This window comes from Mustela erminea, chromosome 6, assembly GCF_009829155.1.
Source record: "Mustela erminea isolate mMusErm1 chromosome 6, mMusErm1.Pri, whole genome shotgun sequence".
NCBI classification, from domain to species: Eukaryota; Metazoa; Chordata; class Mammalia; order Carnivora; family Mustelidae; genus Mustela; species Mustela erminea.
The window spans coordinates 5,322,959-5,338,935 of NC_045619.1; the positions used below are offsets into that span (position 1 = coordinate 5,322,959).

At 44.3% G+C, this 15,977-nt stretch overlaps 1 protein-coding gene across 7 annotated transcripts in view; it reads left to right on the plus strand.

Annotated features, from left to right (window-relative positions):
- EFCAB6 (EF-hand calcium binding domain 6) overlaps positions 1-15,977 on the plus strand; it is a 220,497-nt gene that overhangs the window by 122,262 nt on the left and 82,258 nt on the right. The window lies entirely within an intron of this gene.

The window sequence follows — 15,977 nt, forward strand, 5'->3', positions numbered from 1 at the left end:
CTCTGACCACCGGCCACTGGCTGGCCCCTCCACCTGGAGGGTGTCCCTCTGACGGCTGTGTGGCTGTCCCCCTCGCCTCCTCCAAGCCTTTGTCCAATGGCACTTCATGGCGACCCTGACATTCCCAGGGCAAATACGACCTGCTCTCCCACCTCAATCTCCTTTACCCCATTTTTTTCACCTCCTGCCGTGGATGTCGCACCTAGAATCCTTCCATCCGCGTCTTTATTCTGCTGTTTCCCTGACTTCCTCCGTTAAATCGCATACTCCAAAGGTGGACGTTTTTCTCTCGCGCGGACCGAAGGAATGGATGGATTTGGAGAGTCGCTAGAATCCCCAGTGGTGCCCAGAATAGATGCCACTTGGGGACTGAGGGAGGCAGGTGTTTCAGAAGCCCATCGGGATTCCTTGGCTTGAGGCTGTTTCCCAGGGTATTCCCGTGGCAATACCCACGCCCACCCTGGTCCCCTGCCCTGCCCCTGGAGCTTCCCTACATTCTGGCTGACCTTGGGGGACAACTCTGTGCCCAGCTGGTCTGCTGCTTGCTTCACAGGGGTGGCTGCACGCCTCTCCCTCTCTTGCTCCTCTCTCCTGGCTTCCCATGCACTCCCTTGCCTTCTGAAGATGTGCCCCTGGTGAGGGCAAAGGGAAAAAGAACCCACAAAAGGACAGGACCAAGATGCAGGAGGAAAAGCCTCTGGCTGTTTCCACAACTAATTTGCTGGGAACCCAGTTAGGCAAGTTGTCAACTCGTTTCCCCCCTAGTGACTTGTGCGGTTTAACTTTTGGGAAACATCCTGTCGTGACCACCTGTTTAGCCTGAAGATCAACAACCCCAGGTGATTTTAAATAGTCTGCTGGGAACCCAGATTTGACCTTCATAAGATGATACCTTCAAACCATTATGCACATAGAAACTTCACTGTTAATTGAAGAGGTTATTTATAGTTCAGGGTGCTTCCCGTACTGGTGAAGTCAGAGCTGGAGAGATCACAGTCCACCACCATAGAAAGAAACATAAGTTCAGATTAGACCTAACGCAGGGCACCCTGATGCCGAAGGTTCGGGAATGTCGAACTCCTGTGGCAATAAAACCTTTGGAATCAACTCCTCTGAGATCTTGAAGGATCTGTGACAACGACAACCATGTCAGTGTCGTTACAGCAGTGAGAGCGGTGACGATGACGATGACGATGACGGGCCGTCCCTCGTACAGCCACGATGCTAAGCGTGCTCTCCACCATCACCGCCAGGGGTCTGGCCCCTCTGGCACTCTGGATCTTGCTACACGGGTCTTATTTTTAATCCTCGCAGAAACCCTGTGGGGCATAAATGACCTTATGCCCATTTCACAAATGAGGAGGCCAAAGCTTAGGAGGGGGTTAGGATAGTGGCTCAGTGTGGTTCAGCTGGCAAGCAGCTCAGGCCCTTGGATTGGAATCCACGTCGGTCTCTATCAGCCTTAGACCTTTGCCAAAGGTAAGAAGGGCTAGCTGGGTGTCAGACGGGCTTACTGGGTGTCAGACGGGTTACTGGGTGTTAGATGCGTAGTTGGATGTGATTGATGGCAGCTTTGAGGTTGTATCCAGCCTCAGAATTCTGGAAGGAGGTCATTAGTTTTAATGACACTGTCCTTTAACAACTTCTTATCATTTTAGTCGTAGATATGCGACGCTCTTGTGCTTGTCCTCCCCAAATCTGCCCCACAGTGATGAGTGTGGTGCAGCGTTTGCCGAGTTTCAGTTTCAGGCCGGGGGAGCCCGGAGTGAGGCTGTCACACATCCCTGCTTGCCTGCTCACACATGCATGTAGTTGTTCTTAAGTTGAACTTAGCACTTAGCCGCTGGCCCAGACACCTGGTACTCTGCATGAGAAGGGCTCATTCTTTATTCTCACCAGCCGTTGCCTGGCCTGTGACCAGGACAAAAGGTGGCTGGCTGCACAGGTTCAACGCGGGACAGCCGTAATAGAGTCTCCGCATTGTCCTTGCTGGGGACTGTTACTGGTTTCCCCACTGCGGTCAGGAAGAATTTGTCTGCTAGACGGATTTATTTGTTTACCAATAATCTGTGTCCCCCCCACCTGCCTGTTCTCTCTCTTTAATGTAAAAGACATCAGAGTTTCTGGAGAGTATGAGGTGACCAGCAGCGCCTCGCTGAGCCCTCCCACCACAGGCACAGCTGTCGGGGTCTTAACGGACTCTGTGCGTTCCAGGTTCAGTGTGTCATTCCCATGGGGGAGGTGGAGGGACTGATCTTTCTGGAATACCGCTAGACCTGGTCTGGGTAGATTGCATCCGACATTACATCATCTCTCACAACAAGCCCGGAGGCACAGTCTTTCTCCCGGGAAGTGCCCCTCCCCCGGTTCATTCTCGCTCTGGCTGCTGTACCACATGGCCTGCGACTTTAGCATAGTTTGTAACGTGTCATTGTATTTAAATGACGAGTCAAGATCTGGTGGTGGTGCAGGAAAAGGTTTTTGAATTTCAAGTTGATCTAGAATGCTTTTTCCTTCTCCTCGCCCTCTCCTTCAAGTGCTGAGTTAACAGTAACCGCGCCCCCCACCAAAACGGTGTCTGACTTAAGAAAGGTGGTTGTTTTTCTCTCTTGTAATGAGGATTCCAGATCTTGTCTCTGCAGGTCAGCCCCAAATAGCTCTACCATGTCTTCAGCAGCCCCGGCTGCTTCTAGCTTTGTCCTCATTCAGCCTCATCCTCGTGCATGGAATATAGCTGCTGGGGCACCAGCCATCACACACGTTTCAGGCATAAATAAGGGGAAAAGTGAAGGCAAAAGGCTTGAGCCAGACAAGTCTTTCCCTTTTTTTTGAAGGGCTTTCGTGGAAGCTTCCCTCGGCAGAATGAAGATCAGGCTGTGATAGAGATGTTATAGAGAGAAATACGTGATTTTTTGCTGGGGATGTTACTACCTTTAGAAAAAGCAAGGTTCTGGTTCCAAGGGAGACGAAGGGAGTACACATCATGCAGACAGACGTAATGGTCTCTGCCGTCCTCTCTCTTTGTAAACCTTTTGAGGATGCCTGTTCCATACTTGGTATCAGACTAAACCACACGGGGACATGGGGAAAGCAGACGTTCATTGCTCAGGGCCAGTGACCCATGGGGGAAGATAAAATGACAAAACATCCAAGGACATGTAAGTCAAGATTAGTCTCATTGCATAATTAGGCTAATTGAGCTATTCTATCCATCAGGAATTTGAGGGCGACTTTACCTTCTAATTCCCTGTAATTGGCTGTTCCTGTTGGTAAATCTCAGTTCTTCATCCTTGGTAAATACACTGTATGTTGTTCAGTTCACTGTTATCCTTAAGCCCCATCCCCCGAGTCCCAGCTGAGGCCCCTGGAGACAGACACAGGGCTGCAGAGCTCATCAGCACACTTATAGAACCCTTGAGACGTGGACTAGCAGAGCAGGAGCGTGTTACAAGCCGGCGCGGAGCCCCAGATTCTTGGTGGCCGTGATTCCTTGCTTCTTGCCTGCCTTGCTGGGAGGAGGTGAGCTTTCCTTCCTCTTTCCAGCAGAGCGTCCCCATGCCCTCTGCCGGCTGCTCAGACTCACATAGCTAGGAGCTGGTACCCTCCCATCCCCACGCATCACTTCCTGATCACACAGTCTTTTTCACTTGGGGGCCAGGGACCAGGATATAAACCAAGCCCCATGAACACTGTCGAGCATCTCACAGGCCTCGGGCATGGATGAGCAAATTAAATAAGTATGGTGACTCGGGGAGACTTCTGTTTTTTTTAAAGTCTGGTATTAAATATTTTCCATCTGGTTTTAAACCCTCTGTTGGGAGCATACAACTCTGGTAAATAAAACAGATATTTAAAAACCCTTTATTGTATATTATGGTCAGTTTTGTGAAGGGAAAAACAAAAAAAAAAGCTAGAGAACCGTAATGGGAACAAACAGAATGAATTCTTGCCATTTTTGACAACATAGATGGATCTCAGGGGTATTATGCTAAGCGAAATAAGTCAGAGAAAAAGACAAATACCATAGGATTTCACTTACATGGGGAATCTAAAAAACAAAGGAAGAAACACAAAACAAAGCAGGAGGAGACTCAGGGATACAAGAAACTGTGGGTGTTTGGAGATGGGGAGGCCTGGGCTATGGGGGTAGGGGCAGGTGAGGAGGATTAAGAGCTACAGACCTCTAATTGTAAGACACATCAGTCCTAGGGATGTGATGTACAGCAGGGGAATATAGTCAGTAATAATATTGTCATAACTTTGTGTGGTGACAGATGGGAAGTAGACTTATTGCGGGGATCATTTTGTAATGTATAAAAACATTGAATCGTTATGATGTGTACCTGAAACTAGTAGGACATTGTATGTCAACTATACTGAAGTTTTAAAAAGTTTAAAAAAGGAAAAACAGAAACCTTTGTAGTAAGAGACTCAGGTATATTCACAATCAGAGACCCCGAGAGCAGGAGATCTGTGTGGGGTTATCCCCCAACTTTTGCTGTTTGGTATATCATGTTGCGTTCTGGCTACTGTGGGCGCAGAGAGGAGTTCTCCATGCTTGCTCTGAGGCCCCATCAGATTCAGCATATGGAGCCCTGGCTCTTTATCCTTGTTGGAGGTGAAGGTTGGGGGAGCTCATGACTCAGGTAAGAAAACAGGGAGAAAGAGATGACGTCCCGTGCTCTGGAGGCCCGGTGGTTGGGGCCAGATGAGTAGACCTGGTTCTTTAGCTTTGTGTTCCTCACAGCTTCCCAGTGGTGCTCATGTTTTAAGGGGTGACCTATGTTCAAAGTCCACATTCATTTTTGTTGGGCCACGCCCCAAACAACCATCAGAAGTCTGGATTTCTCCATCTTCCGGCCATAACCTTCACCAGAGGTCAAAACTAGACTCTCACAGCTCCCAGCTGTGCCCCAATGGGCCAGATCTTCCAGGGCAGGAGCAGCTGCTGACCCTCGGTGTCTGTCGATCCCATCTCCAGGGCTTCTGTTTTTGCCTTGTGTTCTTAACTCCTTCTCCCTGGATGGCCTTTGTCTCCTAAGTACCACAGTGTGGGGGCTTGCCATCAGTCTCAGAGGCCAGCACTTGTCCGGAAGGCAAAGCCAGTCATGGTCTCCAGTTTTGCCACTCCAGCGCCATTAACCTAGCAAACGCTGTGCTGAGTGGCCCCCTCCCTGGCCCAACCCTGTTTCCCAGCCTCAGTTCCTCTCCCAGAGTCATCAGCTCTTCCCAGGGAAAATGCAGTTGCATAGCCTCAGTTCACCCCTGAAGGGTCCTCCTCGTCTGGGAACTTCAGTCCCTCAGATGTCATGGCTTCCTTGGCTATCTGATGCCTTCCCATTATCCTCTGATTGCTGGGGCTCCTCTAGATGTTTTCACTGGGAATGTTAGCCCACTAGGAATTGCTCCATCCTATCTTGAAGCAGCCAAAGTCTAGCAGTTTTATTAGTCTTTTCCAAGTAACAGCCTTTATTGTTATTATTTTTTTTAAGATTTTATTTATTTATTTGACAGAGAGATCACAAGTAAGTAGAGAGGCAGGCAGAGAGAGGGATGGGGAAGCAGGCTCCCTGCCAAGCAGAGAGCCCGATGTGGGGCTTGATCCCAGGACCCTGGGACCATGATCTGAGCCGAAAATAGAGGCTTAACCCACTGAGCTACCCAGGCGCCCCTGTTATTTCTTACTATACATTTATTTTATATTTGTGTATTTCTGCTGTTTCTTTGATGATTTTTTTCCTTCTAATTGATTGGGATTTAATTTGCTCTTCTTTTTCTAATTTCTTGAGACAAATGTTAGATCATTGCTTTTTAGCCTTTATTTCTCTCATGTATGAACAGATGGCTATACATTGCCCTCTAGATACAGGCTTAGCCACATCTACAAGTTTTGGTATCTCATTCACTGTCATTCAGTTTAAAATGTTATAATTTCCCTTGAGATTTCTTTTTTCCAATGTTTTATTTAAAAGAGTGTATTGTTTAATTTCCACACAGTTGGGATTTTCTAACTTACCTTTTGTTATTGATTTTAAAATCGGTTACATTGTGATCAGAGAGTAAATGCCAAAGTCTAAATGACTTCCGCCTATTTTATTGAGGCTTTGATTATGACCCAACATATAGACAATTTCCATAAATTTTCCATAAACCCATGAAAAGAATGCATACTTCTTCATGGTCCTTCAGTTTTCTAAGTATGTCACTTAGATTGATGTCATTAATTGTGTTTTTCAGAACTTGTATATCCTTATTGCCTGCTCATTCCATTAGCTATTGGCAGAAGTGTGTTGAAGTCTCTCATCTAATGGTGCATTTGTCTAGTGAAGATCTTCTTTATTCTGTTGATTGTTGCTTTATTCACTTTGAAGCTAAATTATTGGGTGCACATAGATTTAGAATTGCAGCAGCTTCCTATGAATTATCTCCTTTATCATTATGACATGACTCTTGATACAGAGTAATGCTACTTGCCTTCAAGCCTATTTTTGTCTGATAATAACATAGTTACTTCAGCTTCCTTTTGATTCATGTTTACATAGTGTATGCTTTTCTGTCCTTCCACTTCAAACTTTCTGGGTGCTTATATTTCAAGTAAGTCTCTTATAGGCAGAGTATAGCCGATATTTTAGAAGATAGGTTGTGACAGTCAGTCTTCTATTTGGAGTATTTAATTACTAATATTATTGGCTTTATATCTATCATCTTAATATTTTTTTTCTATTTGACCCACCCGTCTTGTGGGTCTTCTTGCCTTTTTTAAGAATATTCATCTATTTCTATTAGTCCATTTGCTCCTCTGTTAGCTTATTGGTGAAAACATTCTTCTGCCATTTGTTCAGAGGCTACACTAGCATTACAACATGCATTCTTGTCTTATAGTTTGTAGTTAAATATAGACCATCATGTTTATCATTTCCCTAACAATGCTGGATTTAAAAATGCTTTAATTTCACTTACCCCTATCTTTTGTGTTATTGTAATCATACATTTAAATCTTACACCTAGGTTAAATTCTGCAAGACGCTATTATCATTATTATAGTAAATAAGCTGTCATGTGTGTCTATGTATCTACACTTGCTCTTGTTCTTTCCATCTTACATTTTTGTGCTAGCACCTGCACTCATTTTTATTCTGTCTAAAGGCCTCTTTTGTGCTGCTGCTAATGCAAGTGTGCAGACAGCTAAGTCTCTGAGTTTCTGTGTGTGTGTGTGGGGGGGGGGTTTATGTAGTTTTCCATAGTCTTTACCTCACATCCTTTTTCTGGTCCATGACCCCATCCAGGATCCCACATTACATTTAGTTATCACATCTCCTTAGCTCCTCTTTGCTCTGGCAATCTCTTTCTCAGACTTTCCTTGTTTCTGACTGACCTTGACAGTTTTGAGATTATTGGCCAGCTATTTTGTTGAATGTCACTCTTTGGAATTTGTCTGATATTTTTCTCAGGATTAGACTGGGGTGATGTTTTTGGAAGGAAGAACCCAGAGGTAAAGTATACCCTTCTCATTGCATCTTATCAGGGGATATGCCATCAACATGGCTGATCACTGTTGATGTTGACCTTGATCACCTGACTGAGCTGTCTGCCAGGCTTTTCCACCCTAAACTTACCCTTTTTTCTCTCTCTTTCCATTTGAGGAGAAGTTACTATGCACAGCCCACAATGAAGGAATGGGGAATTATTATGCTCCACCTCTTTAAGGGGACAATATCTGTAGAAATTATTTGGAATTCTTCTGCATGGGAAATGTGTGTGTTCTGTACCATGTGTTAATTTGTTCATTTCTTTATATCAGTATGGACTCGTGCCTCATTATCCTTTAAGTATTGTTATGATCCTTAGTAGGGCTTCCTTTTGTATTCCTGATTTTGGTCATTTTTTAAAAATCTTTTCTCTTTATTGAATAGTTTAGCTGGAGGTTTATCACTTTTATTGATCTTTTTAATAAAACAAGCTGTGTTTTCATTGATTTTTCTCTATTTCAGTCATTCCTGGTTTTATCTCTTATTTCTTTTCTTCTGCTTATTTATTTATTTTTACTTCCTTTAGGTTTAAGTTTAATTTGCCTGACACATAAAGCGATTCTTCTTGGAAGGTTCATCTTGAGAACCTGGTAGAATTCCTGGTGGTAAAATCCATGAAAGTATGGCCCCCTCCAAAATTTCTCAGTCTTAAGCTAGTCCTCATTCCACCTCCAGTACTTTGTCAAAATTACCACTTAAGTGTTCTGCCAGTTTGTGGCTACAGTGGCTTCTGCTCCAGGCTAGCTGATCTTGGCTGTGATTGTACATATTAACCTGTCTTTCCAGATGTCAGATTTCTCTGATGGCTCTAAGAAAAGTTACTGATTTTCAGTATGTTCAGCCTTCTTCTTGTTGTAACAAGAAAAAGAAGTGATGACTTCCAAACTCTTCACAGTTAAACCTGGAAGCAGAAGTTCACTTTGACTTTTTAAAGATATTTTAGCTGGGAATAATGGCATATTAGGTTGGCAGTTACTCTCTTCTGGCATTTTTAAGATATCATTTCATTGTCTTCTAACAGGTTGAAGAATTGTTGATGAATAAACCATTAGACTTCCTGTTGCACATTTGAATGCAATGCATGTTTTTCTTTCTCTAGCAGTTTTTAGGGTTTTTCTTTTGTGTTTGGATTTTAGCAGTTTTCTAGATGTGTTAAAGTGTGCCTCTCTTTGTATGAGTCCTGCTGGAGTTTGCAGGTCTTCTTGAGTCTGTAGGTTGATGTGTTTAATAAAAATTTTTTTGAAAAATTCCTAGCCTTTGTCTCTTCTCCTTCTACTCAGTCCCCATTCTCTGTGTCTTGGCCTCCAGTTATGTATGTTAGACCTGTTCACAGTATCTCACTTATATTTCACTCTTTTATGTACTTTTCACTATTTTTTTCAGGGCTTCAGTCCCAGAATTTTCCACTGACCTCTCTTCCAGTTCATTAATCCTGTGTGCTGCTTCTTCAAATCTGTGGTTAATTTTATTCATATCATTCTTAATTTTAGTTTTTTTTCAGTTGTGGGATTTCCATTTAGATGGTTTTTTAAAGATTTTATTTATTTATTTGACCAACAGAGGTCACAAGTAGGCAGAGAGGCAGGCAGAGCGAGAAAGGAGGAAGCAGGCTCCCTGAGCCCAATGTGGGGCTCGATCCCAGGACCATGGGATCATGACCTGAGCCAAAGGTAGAGGCTTTAAACCACTGAGCCACCCAGGTGCCCCTAGTTATTTTTAATATATTCCATATTTGTGTCTTTTCTTCTATCATCTCAACATATACCTCTATTTTCTTAAACATACTTGTAGCTATTTAAAAATCTTCTTTCCCCCTGCTAACTCCAGTATCTGGATCACCTGTAGATCTTTTTCTATTGTCTTTTGTTTCTCTTGATTTGGGGTCACATGGCTATGTCTCCAGATGTGACAGACAGATTTTTATTAAGTATCAGATATTGTGTTAAGAAAATTGAGAGGCTCTAGACAGTGGCACCTTTTCTTTTGCTGGTCAGGTAGAATGGGGACTGATGACCTTAATTCAGTTAGGGACTGAGTTGATTTGAGGCTGGATTGTAGTTTCCCAAGGTTCCATTTGATTTTTTTTTTTAAAGCCTCTTCCTAATGTAGCCTCCAAAGTTTGTAACTCAGAACCTGGGTTATTCTCTGAGTCCTCGCTCCTGAGAAATCCTGAACTTCAACCTTTATTTTCTCAGCACCACAAGCTGACAAAAAAAATACAAAAAACAAAAAACAAACAAAAAAAACCCTCATTCGGCTTTCTGCCTTGATTCTTAGTCTTCTGTCCCACATGCCTTCCAAACTCAGCAAAGATCTTGAGGGTATAACTGGCAATGTTGGGCTCAGTTGTCTGCTTCCCCTTCTCATGAGGAATCTGTTGAAATCTCTCGTTTGGATGTCAGGTCCCTTGAACTCATCATAAGTTCTGTTTGCTTCTCCACCTGCTGGTAGTGACCATCTGCCTGGGCCACCAGCCCCAGGCTGAGCCTCTTGCCTTGCTCCCAAAGTGCATGAGTGAAGGTTCTGAGGGTTCCTCTCTTCTCAGACTGTTGTCCCTTTGAGTCCTAGTTGCCTCAGCCTCTCTCTCTATTTCAAAGAGATGTTTTGCTGTATTTTATCTGACTTTTCCGTTGATTCTCAAAGGAAGCATAGACCTTCTGTAAGGAAAAGAGTTCCAACACACTGAATACCAACCATTCTGTTTCTGATGGACATTCACTTCTCTTTTCATTTTTAAAATCTCTTTAAACTATCTTTCTTTAGGGGTCTCTACATACTGATGTTTTTATTTCTATGGCAGGGAATCCCAGGAGTGGGACTGCTTGGTCTAATGTAATATTTCCAAACACATGTTGTCTGTTTGCTTTTTTAAAAAAGTTTATTTATTTATTTGAGAAAGGGGGATTGTGGTGGGTTGGGGAGGGGGAGGGGGAGAGAGAAACTCCAGCAGAGTGCAGAGCTAGATGCAGGGGCTAGATCTCACAACTCTAAGATCATGACCTGAGCCAAAATCAAGTAGGACACTTGACCAGGTGAGCCACATAGATGCCTCTGTTTGCTTTTTAAGACCACACACTATCACAGTTCCTATTTCTGATAGCTATGTAATAGAGTATCTTTTTTCCAACCCCTGTCAGCAATAGGCATTATAGATCTCTTAAATTTTTGCTGGTCTGGTAGTTTTAAAGTAATAGCTCAGTTTATATTTATTTCCTTGACAGAAAAAGTATGATTTTTTTTTTTTTTTTTTTGCTATTTGGATTTGTTCTCCTGTGACTTGCCTATTTATATCTTTTGCCCTTTTGTCAATGTTTAAGAGATGTTTATTATAGATATCATTATTTATCCTATGCTCATAAGAAGGTTTTGAGTTTCAAGTTTACCCCTATCCTCTGGATTCTGACCCCTGGAACTCTCTCCCCTGCAGGGCTCTGTATCTTAATTAGACCCCAGCCTCTGCCCTCCCAGTTTCTACAGCTCTTTGACACTTTCCCCTTTGACTGGCTCCTGCCTGCTTCATTCCTGAAGGCACTGCTTCCCAGTAGTCCTCTCCCCTTCACTGAGATGTGGGCTCGACAGGGGCAGTTATCTGTGTCTTTTCCATTCTCTGCCCCATCCTCAGCATCTAAAACTGGGGCCACCACATAAGTGCTCAATAAATATTTTTTTAATGAACCCCATCAATTTTGAAAAGCATTATAGTGTTTTGGTTTAAAATGTGAACTCTGGAGCCAGACCACCAGAGCCGGAATCACATAGTACCCATGTGACCTTAGGCAAACCTCTCTGGGCCTCAGTTTCCTTATCCCTAAAATGGAAGTCATAGTAGTAGCTACATCAGACGATTATTAGAATTAAGTGGGCACATATATGTGCATCAGTTTCCTAGGGACTTGTAAAAAAATTACCCACAAGCTAGATGGCTTAACACAACAGAAATTTATTCTCTGAGAATCCTTCTGGAATCCAGAAGTCTAATATCAAGTCTAATATCAAAGTCTAATATCAATATCAGCAGAACCATGCTTCCTCTGGTTGCAGAGGAGGATTCTTCCTTGACTATTCCAGCTTCTGATTGTTGCCGGCGGTCCTTGGCATTCCTTGGCCTTGTAGCGGCCATTACTCCAATATCTGACATCTTCCTCTGGTGTCTCTGTATCTTTACTTGGTGTCTCCTCTCTGTGTTTCTGGATCCAGATTTCCATCTTACGGGATTGCATTCATTGGATTGAGGGCCCTCCCTAATCCAGTACGACCTCATCTGAGCTTGATTATGTGCAAAGACCCTGTTTCCATTGAAGGTCCCACTCAGTAGGGCCTGACCCTTGGGTTCACTCTTGTATTCACAGTGCCTTCAACAACATGCGGTGTACAGGTGTCCAAAAAAATCTGTTGGATTAGTTAATTGATCAACACTTTGTTTTCTGTACTACAAATATATCTTCAAAATCTATCATTTGTCTTTTTGTTTTATCTTTTCTATTAGAATGTTTAATGTGTTTTATGACCAAATATATCTATCTTCTTTCTGGTCTTCCTTTTTTCCCTTTTTTTAAAAAATAAATTCTGGATTTGTGGTCTTGGTTAATAAAGTGTCATGACTCTAGTCCCCAGGTCCCCCTCCCATATTTTATAGATAAACTCCTAAACTTTCTTGCAAGAATTTTTACTGTTTTATTTTTTTAATAAAATGCTTAATCAATATAGAATTAATTTTTGTGTATGGTGTAAGATAGGGTTCTTCTGTATTTTCCCACCAGATTGTCATTTGTAAAATTCTCATTATACTTGGATCTAAGTCTGGAGATTTCCATTTTGTTACACTGATCTATACATCATTTCTGTAGCAATGCAATATATACTTTTTTTTTTAGTGAAACTGATGTTTTTTCATTTTTCTTCCTTTTCACATTTTCTTGGCTACTCTGAGGCCATGTTTATATTTCTCCATAAACACTTCATCCATTTGCATTATTAGGATCCCCCCAAATGTATTATTAAGATCACAATTGGACTTACATTAAATTTATGTATAAAAATGTGCTTTTGAAATCAAGAAGAGAGAACATAATGGAATGTGCAGAAGGGGAAAACAGAGCATTTCATTCCCAGGGGGAATGTGGCTGTTCAGTGTCCCCTTCTCCCGCCACACTTGACTCGGTGCTCAGCTCTGGGCCTCAAAGCTTGTACCCACTTGCCCTTTGGACAACAGACCCAACACTACGGCTTGAGGACAGCCTCCTCTGAAGGAGGACTGGCTCATCTGCTCTTATCTTCCATCTTCATAATCCGTTACTCTTCTGCCCACGGAACACTCTAAGATTTTACACTTGTATGCGAGAATGAGCAGGTTCTGGATATTTGCCTCTAAAATTACATGTCTGGTCGATTTCCTCGTTACACCTGGAATTCCCCTTGACATTGACAAGCTGTCCGATCACACTGAGGCTGTCTCGTTTCACAATTTTTGAAGGTTGATTTTGGTTCAGCATTTTGTCCTCCTGAGCCATCAGGACACAATTTTCGACTTCTTGGGTTCTGTGGGGATAATGTATTTTTATAAAAGTCTAAAGCAAATCATCATTGCCATCATCATGCCTGCAACAAAAGAGAAAAGAAAAACTGCTGTTTTACAACTCAGTGATCACTGTCAACAAGCCATTGCTCTGTCTGAAAGTCCAGCGTTGGGTGCTAAGGTGGAAGGAAGGATTGCTTTTGAGAATGTGGTACGGTACCATCACCAGGGGATTAGGTAGAGTTGGGTGGGCCAGACAGATCTGGCCTATGGACTAGAAATTTCTAGATTTGAGGTGTGGTCAGATCATGATCACAGTATCTTTCCAGTGGTCACAGCATCGTGGAATATGGAATTTCCTAGATGTAAAGAGCTGCAAAGACCCTGAGAGCTTGTACACCTGCCATTATCCTCTCTCTACCCCAGCTCCTCTGTTTCTACCGTCTCAGTGGACTCTTCCCTTACCGAGGGATGTTGGGCTTGGTCGTGTGGCTTTCTTTGACATGGCATGTGACAGATGTGACCCGAGCAGCAGCCTTAGATCTGCTGTGTGCTTTAGCTTGGCCTTGTGCCCCAGCTAATATTTATATATATTACATACTAGATATCTATTATATATGTATATATATGTGTATATATATATATATATATAGGCATATATATATGCCAATATATATAATTGGCATATTATATATATTATATACTATATATCTATTATAATCTGTGTATTATAATCTATTACGTGGAACAAATGGCAACAATAGCTTAGAGGGCAGGGACCCGGGTAAGGCAGATATGGTCACAAGGGCTCTCCATTTTATGTGATGTGGTTTGGTATGAACTCTGGGTAGCCTGTGGAAAGGTAGGGTGTATGTATTATAATCCCCAGGCAACCACCAAAAAGATGACGCAGAGAGGCCCGGTGAGCAAGTGCTCCTCACACGGAGACGTGGGTGCGTGTCTCTGTCCCAGACGCTCTGCGGCGGCTGCTCTGGGAAAGACCGAGCCACTCAGCAGCTTCTCGTTGTGGGCCCCTGCTCGGGGCCACGTGTCTTCCTCCACCGAGAGCCAGCAATATTCCCCTGGAATGATGTGGCTTCTTGTGGAAGAGCCCGTCTGCAATCCAGGGGACATCCCGGGGGAGGGGGAGTGACGATTTTGTCATCAGAATATGCCAGGCCAATGGCTTGTCACTCTTTGAGGAACTTCCTCAGGGACATGCCTCCTAGAAAGGACTTGAATGGTTAAATGTTTTGAAATCTGCTTTGTAAATGCTGCAGTTTGGGCGTACATGGTAGGGTAAGTTGCTTCCAAGGGCCCTGATAAATCTAGTGGATTTGCTGCGTTCATCTTAGAAATGAGAGTGTGCACAGGGAAGCTCCAGAAACACGCGTGTTTGCAAAGTGCCTCTTCTGGCGAGCACCCCCACTAGGCTTTGCGTCCTGCGTGCTGCTCTGTGCCCGTCGGCGGTGGCGCGCCCGCAACCTCTGGACGGGGTGCTCAAGGCATGCCTAACCTCCGTGCTGCTTCACAAGCCTCCAGGCTGTGAAACATTTGCCTACAGACATTTCCTGACTATCCGTTACATATGTTTTTGTGAAAGGACTGTGCAAGAGGAATTTGCAATGAATAATTCATGTGTAATTGTTTTCAAAATATAAAGTTACTTTTCAAAGAAAGCAACCAATCTATCCATTTCAGAGTCCCCCTGCCGCTTGGGTCCTTCTGTGTGGGCCACAGCTTTCCATCGAAACGCTCATGCCATCCCGTGCTGGGCCAGGCTCCCCCGGCAGAGCTGGGACAGGGTGCGCGTCCAGATGGCGCAGAGCCGTCCCAATTCCCAGCCAGCGCCGCCTGCTCCGGTCCCCATGCGGGCCTTTGGGATCGTCTTGGATTCCAGTGCTGCTCTGTACCGAGCCCCTGCAGGCAACACCACCGCACCTGCATTCTGTTCCCTTTGCTCTCGGCTTCCGATCCCGCACCAGACACTTCCTGCAGCTTGTTACTCTAACTCGTGCACACAAGCCAAGCCAAGGCCAGGGCCTGACCAGCGGGATCAGTACGGGATACAGCAAGCCACTGTCACATTCCACTCATTACTGACACTGATAGTGAGGATAAGAACAAGTCAATGGTGCCAACTCCCTGGGTCCTAGTCCCGCACACCAAGAAGGATGCCCCCAAACAGAAGGAACCAATGACTGCACGCGAGCTGTGGATACCTGCTGCGGCTCAGTGGGTGTACATTCGGCAGTTCTAGTCTGAAGAGGCCGAGGCAGAAGGTTCTGTATCTGTAAAGACCTCAGCACAGTCCTGGCATGGAACAGGCAGTAAGCATGGTGATGGTGATGGTGATGGTGATGGTGGTGATGGTGGTGATGGTGGTGGTGGTAATGATGGTGGTGGTGATGATGGTGATGGTGGTGACGGTGATGATGGTGATGGTGATGATGATGGTAATGGGGATGATGGTGGGAATGATGGTGATGGTGGGGATGGTGGTGATGATGGTGATGGTGGTGATGGTGATGATGGTTGTAGTGGTGATGATGGTGGTGATGGTTGATGATGGTGGTGATGGCGGTGATAATGGTGGTGATGATGGTGGTGAGGAGCATTGTCTCCTCTCATCCCCTGTTCCTTTCCCTCTTCAGCTTCCTCCACAGAATGTAGTCAGTGTATGCTGACCCTGCTGTCCTCTGCTCTTCAACTGACTCTAGCTTCCTGTGGCACCAGAGTCCCTGACCTATGTGAACAGCTGGCCTGTTCATCCCCTGCCCCCTTCCCCTCTGAAAACACAGACGACCCTTCCTTCAAAACCCGTCTCCAGACTCTGCTCTCCCACACAGATTTCTTTCATCTGTCCTGGGCCAGTTCAGCCACCGTGGGTGTCTTTGGCCATTAGATGCACACATTTCCAAGTGTGATTCGAT